The sequence below is a fragment of the Pinus tabuliformis genome, chromosome X, assembly GCF_031772625.1.
Source record: "Pinus tabuliformis cultivar Carrire ecotype Pingquan chromosome X, CPIR1, whole genome shotgun sequence".
Classification (NCBI taxonomy): domain Eukaryota; kingdom Viridiplantae; phylum Streptophyta; class Pinopsida; order Pinales; family Pinaceae; genus Pinus; species Pinus tabuliformis.
This window is the reverse complement of record NC_142308.1, coordinates 582,292,760-582,305,988: the sequence shown is the minus strand read 5'-3', so window position 1 is coordinate 582,305,988 and position 13,229 is coordinate 582,292,760.

The following is a 13,229-nucleotide window of genomic DNA, read 5'->3' as shown; positions in this document are numbered from 1 at the left end:
ACTGTCTCTAAATTCAGAGAGTTTGCCAAGAGAAACTGAAGCTCAAATCAAACTCTGCAAATTGTTCTTTTCAATACAGCAACAAAATATTGAAGACTTTGGCTTCAGCTAGACTCATTCTGCCACTCCTCTTCAAATCCTCACAAGCTATCATCCTCATCCTGTTATACTCAAAACTTCATTCTAAAGATAACACCTGAAAGTTCTGTAATGGCTACACCATCAGCTCTTAGTGTCACTCCTATGAATCCACCAAACAAGGAGCTTGAAGCCATGCCTCTTGCTGATAGAGATTACCTTATCCAAGATCTTGTTGGTGACAGAAACCACTTGCAGAATTTCTGCCAGTTGAGAAATAGTTATCTAAGCAACAATGACATGTATGGTATATGGGAATCCAATCTGCCTTATTACTTCCTCCCATCTGTTAATATTTTTCCAGAGATCATCCGCTTATGTGCTGAGAACTATGAGCCAACTCAGAGAGCTGTTAAGTCTCCATCTGGGAGCATACTTTTCCACATTAATCCTGACTCCATCAACCAAATGCTCAACTTAAAGCCGACTCAGATGTTATTCCCCTTCTCCATGAACTATTTGTTGGATGCAGGCTCCAAACTCTCTAGTGCTGACATTGAAAAAATCACCAAGACATTCATGAGGGCAGACCGCCAGCCTATAGGGCCACCTCCTTTCTTATATGTCCATTTCAATGAGGTGGGCAAGCTTCTAGTTGATATGATCTCTTATGTGCTGGGCTTCAAAACCAGTGAGCACATTGATCAAACAGTGTTGGTATTATTAGTTGCATATAGTCCAGGTCAGCCCCCTGCTTACAAGTATAACTTTGCCAAGTTTATAGCCAATAAAATACATGACCAGTTATTGAAAGTGGATAGGGAGGGAGTATTCAAATATTCATCATATATCTACCACTTATTCATGTACTACCAGTCTGAAAGCTTCCAATGCCCCATCAAGAAATTGTATTTTAGGGGTGAAAAGAGGTCTGTCATCTTCTGGTCATTGGTCTTTCATGAAGTTCAAAACTCTCCGTATTCTTACTGTGAGTTTGTTGACCAATTTGTATACCCAGTCTCTTGCCTCCTGATGAGATCCCCTCCTCCAAGATTGTCATTTGAGATTCAGAAGACCTTGTAGTTGTCCAAGAGCTATAAAATAGGTGGTTGGTACCTATATCAAAACCATACTGTCATCAGAATCTATGGCTGTGAGCTCTATCCTTACAGGCTTCCAAGGTATGTACCAATGAGATTGTTTGCCTTGGAATACTATAGGCAACTCATTAGTTCTGATATCACCCACTTTCATAGTGCCTAAAATAAAGCCCACCTCAAATTCAAAGACCATCTAGGCCCCTTCATCATGAACAAGAAAGAAGGTTGGCAAGATGCTGATCAAATTCTCAGGGACAAATATAAGCTTAAGAGGAGCTTCTGGTGGGTCCCCTATGACCCGGAAGGTTTTATCAATGCCAGAAGAGTCAAATACAGGCTGCTAGGTTATGACCATTGTAAATATCCACAAATTGAGCAATATGCCAACCAAGATGAATGGTTGCAAGGTACATTAGTTGAGGAATTAACTCAAGAGGAAATAATGGAGAAAAATGTCAAAGATTTAGAAAAAAACTCTTGACTTGGATTCTGTGCAACAGGTAACATTCAAACTGCCACATCAAATTAGAGAAGGTACATCCACTGCTGCAGCCACACCAGCCGCCCAGGGACCATCTACATCAGCAACAGGTACAACAGAGGGCAAGGAGATAATGGGTGCAGAAAAGGAAGTGGTCACAGAACAGCCTGCCTCTTCAATGGAGCAACCTCAAGTACAGGCTCCTCCACAACAAACAGAAGCACCAATAGTGCCTGCCTTGCAGACTCCTGCCTGTTATCGGGAAAAGTGTCTATTCAAAATGACCCTATCCCACTAAGGTGTGACAGTGACCTTAGAAACAAAGAGAGAAAACTACTTTTGTATTCTTCTTTATGAATTATAAACAAAGAGAAATAGGATGAACCAACCTGTGTCTTGCGCTAGTCCTTTGATCCAATCTCTCTCTTCTTTGACAGCTTCCAGCTACCTGCTTCCTTACTTGCCTAGCTTCACCAAGTTCCTGTAAGATCACAGAAGAATAAAACTACACAAAGACATGGATTTATATTCATAAATAGCTTAGGATCATATTTAAGCTAAACATACAAATGTAACAAACATCAATGATACACAAGCATGTAGGAGAAACTCAAATAGTTTTATTGATATAACAAGAAGATCCAGGAGGAGTTACAACCGATGATTCCTGATCCAGCATCAACCTCCTAGCAGAGAAGCCCCTCTTCACCTCCAACAAAGCATAAATCACCCAATACTCTGATATCTATCTCAAAACCAACAACAATTCTTTGCAATGTACAATATTCCAGCCTCTGGATCTCTTGGATGAGGGATCCATATATAGATGTATGCAAAGAGGATGAGTCAGCTCATGAATTGATTAGTGGCTTCTCTCTGTCAGTTCTTTCTTCCACTTGGAGACTGAAAGCCTCTTACTCATCCCTGGTCGAATTCAGTGAGGCAAGTGTCATTGGAGAAGATTCTGGAAGCTTCCATTGTCTCTCCACCTCGTGGAATGACTCTGCCACTTGTCATTTCCCGCTCAACGCACCCTGGTAGTGCATTTAGGTGCATTGCAATGCACCTAGCTAGTGTATTTTGGTGCTATGCAACGCATCTAGCCAGTGGAGCAGCTGAAATGATCCTAATTTGACTAGTTCTGAGCAGTTTCTGGTGGAGAACTTCTAGGAGAAGCTGTAATTTGTTGACCTTGTTCCTTTAGGAGTTAGAACAACACTTTTAGGGACTTAGGAGCCCTTGGTTTATGGACATTTCATGCTTAGAGCTATAAGGCACAAAAATGTCTATAATAGTTGCCCCCTAAAGTATGAGGCCGTTTATCGGGTGAAATGCTTTATTAGGAGGATCCGAAGTTCTTTCAATGCTGGGAGGAGACCTGTAATAAGATACAATACAATAAATTATCTTCATACTGTTTTCATGATCTAGCTAAGGCGGGCATTCCCATGCTCAGCTTTATAAATTCATTTTCATGTACATAGGACAGACAATCGTCTGATGGTAGACTGATGATTCTGATAGAGCCATCATCCTTTTGGTAGGATGATTATCTATGCTGCAATGCTGTACATTTCAATGTCTTTATTTTCCTGAATATATATCGCAGCCCGGATGGATGAAACTAGATCCGGGGTCTTCAATATCGTCTGATCTTCACTCGAAGTACAAGTTGATCCATGTGAGAAATGTTTTGAAGTCGAACATGGAAAGACATCGCTTGATTAACAGTCAATGATGTGAACTGTTAACAAGCGCGAGAGGAATCACGGATAATGATAATGACCCTCAAGGTACTGCAGTACAATTCACATGGTGTGAATAAAGGACTTGGCATCGAACACCACGCAAAATCTTTCGGTCGAAGGTCATTGATGTATACCTGTCGCCGGAAGTGAGAAACTTGCCATTGAGGTATGCAAGCTTCAAAGTACTGAATGGGGTGTTCCTAGATCAACTTCTTGGATAATGAGCCGATGTCGACAAGAAGCGATCCATCAAAGGAGGGCCTTAATGAATCCCACATCAATGACACAGAACGGAGCAAATGATTTTGATGGAGGTGAAAACGATCTGATGATATATGGTTCAGGGTGGCGGTCATGAAAGAATGAAGTTTGATGTATGGCAGTGGATGGGACACAGGTGACTTCTCTGGATGACTTCTCTTGAACATGTCGGTGACACTTATGTAATGGATTGGTAGCATTTACCCCAAATGTGGATGGTATGGTGAGACCATGGCGATGTGACCGGTGAATGAAACAACCCAACCCGACTCAGGCACGGAGTGGAAGTGTCATGTTCAAGAGCGACTTGCTACCAATAAAGTTTCTTTGAGTTTTCTTCCCAATTTTTCCCTAGTCATTTCTGACCAGTACCTCTTTATTTTTGTCAAGCTTGAGGAGGATAACATATGCTTGTTCTATAATTTTCCCTTCGGGCAAACCCATCGCTATGTTTTAACGAGCCTAGCAATAGTGAAACTTGTTCTCGTCTAATGACAAGTTTGTCGCTATTAATCCTTTTAACGAGTCTAACGATAAAGACAACTCGGTCCTTTTCATTTTTAGAGAGTCTGAAAAGGTACGTAAAGGTAACTCTGAAATTCCTTTTTCGTCATCTAATCCCTTAAGTCCGAAAAGGTATAAAACAATACAGAAGGGATGAATTTTCGAGCGTTTTAACGAGCCGAACAAAACAAGCGCTCGATCTTTTTGTGCAATAATCCCTCAGCTCCAAAAAGATTAAAATCTAGAGGAGGGATAGCACTTCCAGTCGCTTTAACGAGCTGGAAGGCCAAAACTCGGCAATCTTTTCATATTTTACGAGTCAGTTGAAAAGAGCTTAAAGACGACTCGTCTTTTGAGGAACGAGTGATAAAATGGGTAGCAGCTGATTCCAGGTAAGGTTTGGAATTTTCCAATCACGACAGTGTCACAAGGATGGCTAGTGAAATCACTCTTCGCAGCTGTTCCTCAAAATGGGTAAACAATCAAATGGAGGTGAATGATCGGCCAATGGAAAAGTGGAGGTGATGGTGCAAACATGACCAAGGCTTTAATGGCTGAAATGCTTCATTCACGGTGGTTATTTATCGGGGGATAGTTCATTTTTTAACGAGCTTAAACGCGGGTGGAAACATTTGCTCATTCTTATGTTTATTTTTTAACGAGCTTGAACTATGTGCTAAAACTGCTCGATTAATCCAGTCATATGATAAGAATGTCTCATATAAAAACGACAACTTTTAGATTTTTGCCCCACATCCTTTCTTTATGCAAGTTAGGAAACAACCAATCTAAAAAACAGATAAATAATCGCTCTTTGCTTGCACTCCAAAAGGTTTGTATGCCCCCAGGTATAAAATATGGTTTCAAGGTTACCCCTCAATTTGCAGACAAAACATTTGTTCTATCAGGAGAGGCCTACCTCTTACAGGTTACCCAAAGATTGCTCTATTCACATAGCAAACAAAACACTTCTTCGGCGATGTCTACCGAGATAAACAAGGGTGAGTGACAACGTCCACCAACTCACATAACTTTGATAAGAGAATCTTATTCTAGACTAACCCCTCTTCCACCGACGGACGGGGTACAGACTAGTCATATTCTCCCACGGAAACCTACCCTATACCCGAAGTTTTCCTGCCGAAGCAAACCAGGATGCATGCCCCCTGGGTTTCAGTCATATCCCTCCAAATTACTCGCGCTCATCGGGAGGACGGACTTGGGATGGAGACATTTCTTGCGTGAAGAGACCATTTAGGGACGGTATATGACTATTTGCTATGCGTGATCTGGGAAATGAAAGCTGGTCCACGAGCTTGACCACTCTTCCTTCGTGCAGAAAACACATTACTCTAAAGAGTGAGGAGACGATGGCTCCCATGCAATAAATATAGTCTCGTCCAAGGAGTAGGTTATAATCCAAGGGTCCTTGAACTACCATGAAATTCATGTGAATTGTCTTCCCTCTCAATGTTATGGGCACATCGGGAAGGATCCCTAAAGGTCGACTGGTTCCTTTATCAAAGCCTATCAGATTTCTCATCTCAGGCAAAAGCAATGGTGAACCAAGCGCTTTCCAAGCAATAGAGGAAAGGATACTCACAGAAGCCCCCTCATCTATGATGGTACCAGCCATGACCATTCTATATATTTGAATGATAATTCGGAATGGTACACTCGCTGGTAAGCGGGGTCTGCCTAGTTGATTCTAGTCGAAGGAGACAACTAGGTTGCTTGGAGGTGGGACCGAGTAGACGGCCAGGTATGGCTCTGAAGAACTTCCTTCCTATGGTAAAGGAACGGGTGGATTGCCCCCATGTTCGTCGGAGTTTGTGTTGATGAAGAGAATTTGGACGGTGTCATCCTTGTTCTCTTCAGTGACTGTATCATCCGAAGATAAAACCTCTGAAGGCAAGACCGGGTCAACTGTCGCCTCGACCTTTTGACTTTCGTTTGGTATGGATTCAGTTGGTTTATCTTCAATGATAGGCGCTTCAGTCGACCACCTGAGCGGGCCAGCTGGGTTCTCAACTAGTGACGGACTCGGCAAGAGTTTTTTATATCCAGGAGGAAGTCGTAACGGTGAAACCGGACGATCATCCAAAACTCTTTTAGCTTCATCTAAGAAGGGACAACGGTGGAGGGCATGGTCACCTTCGCACAATTTACAAGGAAATCTAGCTTTCCATTTTTGTCCTAGGGTTTCACTTTCACTAGTTGACGGTGTGCTTTCAACATGATCACCAGAGGTTGATGACACTGGATTGTGCAAACGAGGAGACCAGTCCCTTAGTATCCGGGGGATGCAAGGACAATCTCTGTGAAAGTGGTCTCCTTTGCAAATGACACATGGCGATTTAGGCCTGGTCGGTGCTCTGTGTGGATTTTCGTTAGACGACACTCGTTTTCCCCCATCCGCCTTTGGCTCCTTCTTCTTTTTCTCTTTCTTCTTCTTTCCCTTCTTCTCCTTAGGAACTTGGCTTTTAGCTTTACCAGTTCCATCAAGCGAAGAGGAAGGAGGAGAGGAAGAATTAGAGGAAGTATAAGGCTGGTGGGTAACTCTGGACTCGTCTAATTGTTGATTCGATTGTTCAGGAATAGTGGTATTCTGAATGACATTGGTTGAGAAGAGCCATACTGGCAAGCCAATTGTCAGTCCTGGAAGAAACAATTTGGCCATATGGGGTGCACCCAACATCTCCCCAAGAGGAGAAGGGACTAGGATTTCCACCAAGGGGAATTCCTTAGTTGGTAGGCTCCATTTTCTCAACCCAAAGATCAATGTAGGGAAAGGGTATGAATATTCCATTTAAAATAAATTTTAACACGCTTTGACACAACTTGTTTTTTCAGTTTTAAAGAGTCGAGAAAAAACAAAAGATGACTCTAGTCTCCTTCGATTTTTAATGAACCTGAAGTGACAAGTGCTCAGATGGACCTTTTCCGTTAAGGAGTTTGAAAAGGAATGAAAGGGACTGCTCTGGAGGTCTAGGTAGAGGGAGTACCAAACCAATCGCAAAACTGCAGAATACTTTTTACGGTACGGCAGTCAATCTTCCCGAATGTTGTCTTCGGTGCATTGCGATCAGTAGGGCGGCCGACACGGCTTCCTATGGATAAAGGTTTTATGCCTATAGGGGTCTCCCAACATATACTCGACGGTACGTGGGAGCACAAGTCCGTACTGACACTTATCGTCTCAAAGTGGAGGAATCACCCAACCATCAGTGAGGACAACAGTTACCAGGTTTTACGACGCCGGAATACGTCTCTAGCCTAGACATCTAAATGTTGTGCATTAAGTTACAAAGCGTTGTTAAGTTCATTGAAGTTATTTTAGGTTGATCTTTCTTATGAATTTTTCCTTTTGGGATCACCACAAGATGTATATGTAATTCCTAAAATGCAATCTAAAGATGATAAACAAGCTTTTATCTCTTTTTAGCAATGAAAATCCTAGCTACTAAGGGAAAAGAAAGACACAATCTTTTCGCAAAGAGCAAAGAGCACACTGTAAATGAACTTTTCCTAAATCAAGCCAAACAGACTGCCAATATGCAAATGCACATGCATGTGTTTTTTTTTTCACTTTCTTAATATTGATGCCTAAAAAGAAAGTTGTTGTACAAATCTGAATTTGCTTTCAAGTGACAAACACAAACAAGCTTCTTTTCAAAATCAAAAGGTAGAGATGATTACGACACTTTATGATTTTGAAATAAATACTCGTTTCGACACTAGAAAGTGACAAATTCAAGCCAAAGGCAAAAGTAAAAGCATAATTGACTATCAACAAAAAATAAACTTTCTCCTATGATCAAAATCGACACTTGCGACAGATCTAAATCAAAGGACGACAGTACGACTATTCTACTTTTGCAATGGAAAATTGTAAATGACGTAACAAACACACAAAAAACATCTACAGTTTCTTTTATACAACTGAGGTAGAATTACAACAAAGAAAAGGGGTTTTTAGACAGACACATACACTGATCACAGGCTACAAAAATCAAAGACAAAACTGAAAAAATGAAGCAAAGAACCTCAGCTGCACAGGGCTAGGCTGATCAGCGCATGTGTTACACAGAGAAACTGGATTGCAACACAGGTTTCCCTCTCGGGAACTGCGCTGAAATGCAGGAACTCTTCACAGTACCCGCGCTAGGGCAGAAACGAGAATTCTATCCGGGTTCTGGGTCACGGTTTGCAGTTTAATCTATGGTTTTTGGCCGAGTAAAAGCAATCAATAATGCACAATCAGAGGGTAGATTTAAAGAAGGTCTAAGAGCTATCACAAAGGGCAATCAGATCATTTGTGAATCAACTGTTCAAATCATAAACAAATCCAGTGAATGGATTGAAGCAGCAGATGTCTACTTTGCATTTGTTAATGGCAAATGCAGTTCGATTCGCTACTTCTAAGTTTATGAAACAAACAACAAGAGAAACACAAACAAACCAACTAGACGATCGTCCCCAGCGGAGTCGCCATTTTGTTATCGGGAAAAGTGTCTATTCAGAACGACCCTATCCCACTAAGGTGTGACAGTGACCTTAGAAACAAATAGATAAAACTACTTTTGTATTCTTCTTTATGAACTATAAACAAAGAGAAATAGGATGAACCAACCTGTGTCTTGCGCTAGTCCTTTGATCCAATCTCTCTCTTCTTTGACAGCTTCCAGCTACCTGCTTCCTTACTTGCCCAGCTTCACCAAGTTCCTGTAAGATCACAGAAGAAGAAAACTACACAAAGACATGGATTTATATTCATAAATAGCTTAGGATCAGATTTAAGCTAAACATACAAATGTAACAAACATCAATGATACACAAGCATGTAGGAGAAACTCAAATAGTTTTATTGATATAACAAGAAGATCCAGGAGGAGTTACAACTGATGATTCCTGATCCAGCATCAACCTCCTAGCAGAGAAGCCCCTCTTCACCTCCAACAAAGCATAAATCACCCAATACTCTGATATCTATCTCAAAACCAACAACAATTCTTTGCAATGTACAATATTTCAGCCTCTGGATCTCTTGGATGAGGGATCCATATATAGATGTATGCAAAGAGGATGAGTCAGCTAATGAATTTATTAGTGGCTTCTCTCTGTCAGTTCTTTCTTCCACTTGGAGACTGAAAGCCTCTTACTCATCCCTGGTCGAATTCAGTGAGGCAAGTGTCATTGGAGAAGATTTTGGAAGCTTCCATTGTCTCTCCACCTCGTGGAATGACTCTGCCACTTGTCGTTTCCCGCTCAACGCACCCGGGTAGTGCATTTAGGTGCATTGTAATGCACCTAGCTAGTGTATTTGGGTGCTATGCAACGCAGCTAGCCAGTGGAGCAGCTGAAATGATGCTGCTTTGACTAGTTCTGAGCAGTTTCTGGTGGAGAACCTCTGGGAGAAGCTATAATTTGTTGACCTTGTTCCTTTAGGAGTTAGAACAACACTTTTAGGGACTTAGGAGCCCTTGGTTTATGGACATTTCATGCTTAGAGCTTTAAGGCACAAAAATGTCTATAACACTGCCCATGAGGAAAGAGGCAGAAAACGAGACCGAGATGAGTCTGCACCTGCTAGTGGGTCCACTCAGCAGCTTGAAGCCAAGAGGCAAAAGGTTGATTCTCCAGTTGTGGAGGAAATCAGTGAAGAAATCCTTGGAAGCCCAAGGAAAGATAAAGAAGACAGTTAAAAAACAACCACAAGCTCTTTCCAACAAGAGCAGGAAAGACAACATGGCATGGAGGTGTCCTCCTCCACACAGCAAAGCAAGAGGCCGTCTAGCATCAAGGCCTCCTTTAAAGAAATTAAGGCACAAAATGAGCTGCTAAGAGTGCAGTTATATGACCAATTTCTCAAAGCAACACCTGCCAAACAAGAAAGGTTGATGGCAGCATATGACATCAAAGAGGAAAAGATGATCCTCAGCCATTTTAAACCCAAGGTACAATAGCCTCAGTCGGTTGCAGATTATGTCAGAACAAGGTTGGAGGTTATGGAAAAAGACATTCACCCCATGGATCAAATAGAACTGCATAAACAAATAGGGGAAATGGTCTATGCCACATTGGTAGACAAGGCCACAATGTCCCATGAGTTGTAAGAATCTCTGAGGAACACTAACGCTAAGCTTGATTTAGAAATAATGTCCTACACGGCCAAAGACAAAAGAATCAAAACATTGGAGGACATTATTGTAGACCTGGGGCATGATCCTAAGAATCCCAAGGCTATCAAATCTCTAATGAAGAAAAAGGAGGATGATATTATTGCTCTAAAAAAGCAAATGAGGATCTCCTCAACCATGCATCCACAGACGGGAGAGATAGTAAAGGAGAAAGAAGTTGAGGACACATTGGACCTCTTAATGCAAATGAATCAAAGAATAGTCCAAATGGAAGTAGAATTGGAAAAGGCATTGCAAAACAAGCAGGGAGAGTCGACCTCCCAGCCTCCTCAAACTGCCCCAACTACTGCAGCAACTACAGAAGCAGCAGTGACCCCTCCATTGTCTACAACAACTTTAGATACTGTGGCAACAACAACAACAGCTCCTGAGGCTAGCATAAGCACGGATGACTTGACAAAATCTGTCAAGGAGCTGGAGCTTCAGGAAACAGAGATTAAACAAGCCAAAGAAAAATTGGCTGAGCTAGAAACAAAATATGACAAATCCAAAATGACAGTAGCAGAGCAGACCAAAGAAATTAAGGCCCTGAAAGACAGAATAATGGCCTTGGAAAAGGAACTGAATTTAGAGAAGGCTCTAGCTGAGATAAAGAAAATTTTGTGGACCCAGATTGACCACTCTATTACCAAATAGTGGAAATCAATCAAAACAGTGCATGAGCAGATTGAGTTAATAGGCCAAGCTCAAATTGAAAGCCAAAAGGCCAGAGCAGCCCTAGGAAATATGCCTGAGCAGGCCAGCAGGATGATACATTTCCTCAACACTCACACCAAGGAGGAGTTAGCAACCTTAGACATCAGCAGCAGAACAGATACTATTCTAACAGCCAAAAAGGTGCTCACCCTCAGAAATTTTGTGCAGAATTTGGAGAGAAAATGTCAGGAGATGCAGGCTGAGGTTGATGACTACAAGCTTAGAATGGGCGCATTACAAGGCAAAGGATTGCCAAGCCTATTGACCGGTGCAGGAAGACTGCTCATCCGTGAGCAGTATGCTACTAGGATGACCAATTTCATTACAAATCAGATCACAGCATCCACCAGCACCTCAGAAGAAGCAGGACCGCCATCAGGGCAGAGCCTCTATGACAAGCTAGAAAATTTATTTTACATTGAGCATGAAATTAATCACCTGTTTGAGATCCCACCAAATTTTTACAGGTACACAGAGGCAGATGAAACTTTAATAAAAATACGAAGACACCAACTGCCTAAGGAAGATTGGTGGCAAGCAATGCTGCAGATTTTGCCCCAATGATCTCAGTTCGGTCTCTTCTAATCAGCCTTAGGTCAACGAAAGTTAATGTAGCATGAAGACAACTACCAGAGCGGGTGAGAATAATGACTTAGCAAAATGCTGGGACAACAAGCCCAAGAAGGGAAACACACAGATTTTGGACAGCGCAGCTCCAGCCGACTTAGTTGGTCACAAAAGTCAAAATTTTCTAACAAGATGGATAGCTAATGCACTAAATATTTACTGCAACATTTACTCTTTCAGCTATAATTCCTCAGGGGTTGGCATAGAATTTATGAGCCATTAACTCATCAGCTAGATATTTTGTATCTAATTTTTGTATATATACCTCCCCATACAACGTATTTGGGGTTGGTGATTTTCTCTCTGAGACACTGTTTTGTATATTTTCAGACTATCTAATATAAAGGGCTGGAAAATTTCATGATCTCTGCACTGTTTGATGTCAAAGTGATGATTTGTGTTTTGCTACAGAATTCCTGTACTGTTTGATGGAGCAATAAGTTATCCTAAACTATGTTTTGTCTTCCTATGTTTACTTAACTCAGATATTTGTTTCATTATCTTAGCAATAGAGAAAAAGAATAGTACAGGAATTGTTTGAATACACCCTATGCTCAATCTCTATTGTTAAATGTGTTTTCTTCAGAATTAATCATAAACATGAATTCTTGACTGCTCATGTTTGTATTCGTTATATCACTATGAATGTTGTTCAGGAATTCTTAAATGCTGCTAGATAATGTTCCCACCATTCCCTCTATCAGTTTAGTGAAATATCCTTAGTTGCCTTTCACTCCCTGATTTCATCCCATCATATTACAGATTTGAAAAATTGTTCCATAGATGCTTGTCTGGCTCTGTAGCAAAAAACATTTCCAGCAGTTCACCATCATCGACTCCATGCCCAATGGCCTAGATTATTCTGCAAAAACATACCTGTTCTGACTGAAATCACCATCCCAAAAAATTCAAAACAAAATCCTGTGCATCATAACTAGCCTAAAAGTTCACCAAACAAAGCTAAATCAGAAAGAGAGAGCCCTCTCTGGTTGCAGGTAGGCTAGGACCTGTGGCCAAAAGGTTGGTTAGTGGTTACCTCAGTCGTATTCCCTTTGGAGTCAAAGGGAACAACCTGAGTGTTAACAGACATCAAGCACATTATCGAAGAATATCTGGATGATTTAGCTGCTCATTTTGGAAAGAGAATTGATCATTCTAAACGTCTTCGATTAATTTTTGAATGATGTCATTTTTGTAAAATCCGTTTGAATCTGAATAAGTGTGTTTTCACTGTCACATCTAGTCGGTTGTTGGGATTCATCATGTCAACAAAGGGGAATTGTGTAGATCCCTTCAAGGTTGAGGAAATACATCATTTGCCTCCCCCGTCTTCTACACATTAACTTCACAGTGTCCAAGGAAAAGAAAATTTATTGAGGATATTTATAGCCAATTATGCTGAGATCACAAAATAATTTATGCGTTTGCTTAAGAAAGGTATCCCATTTTTATGGGATTATTTCACGCAATGATATTTTGATGCTTTGAAAAAATCATTAACCTATGCTCCTTTGTTGAGTCCACCTGATTATAG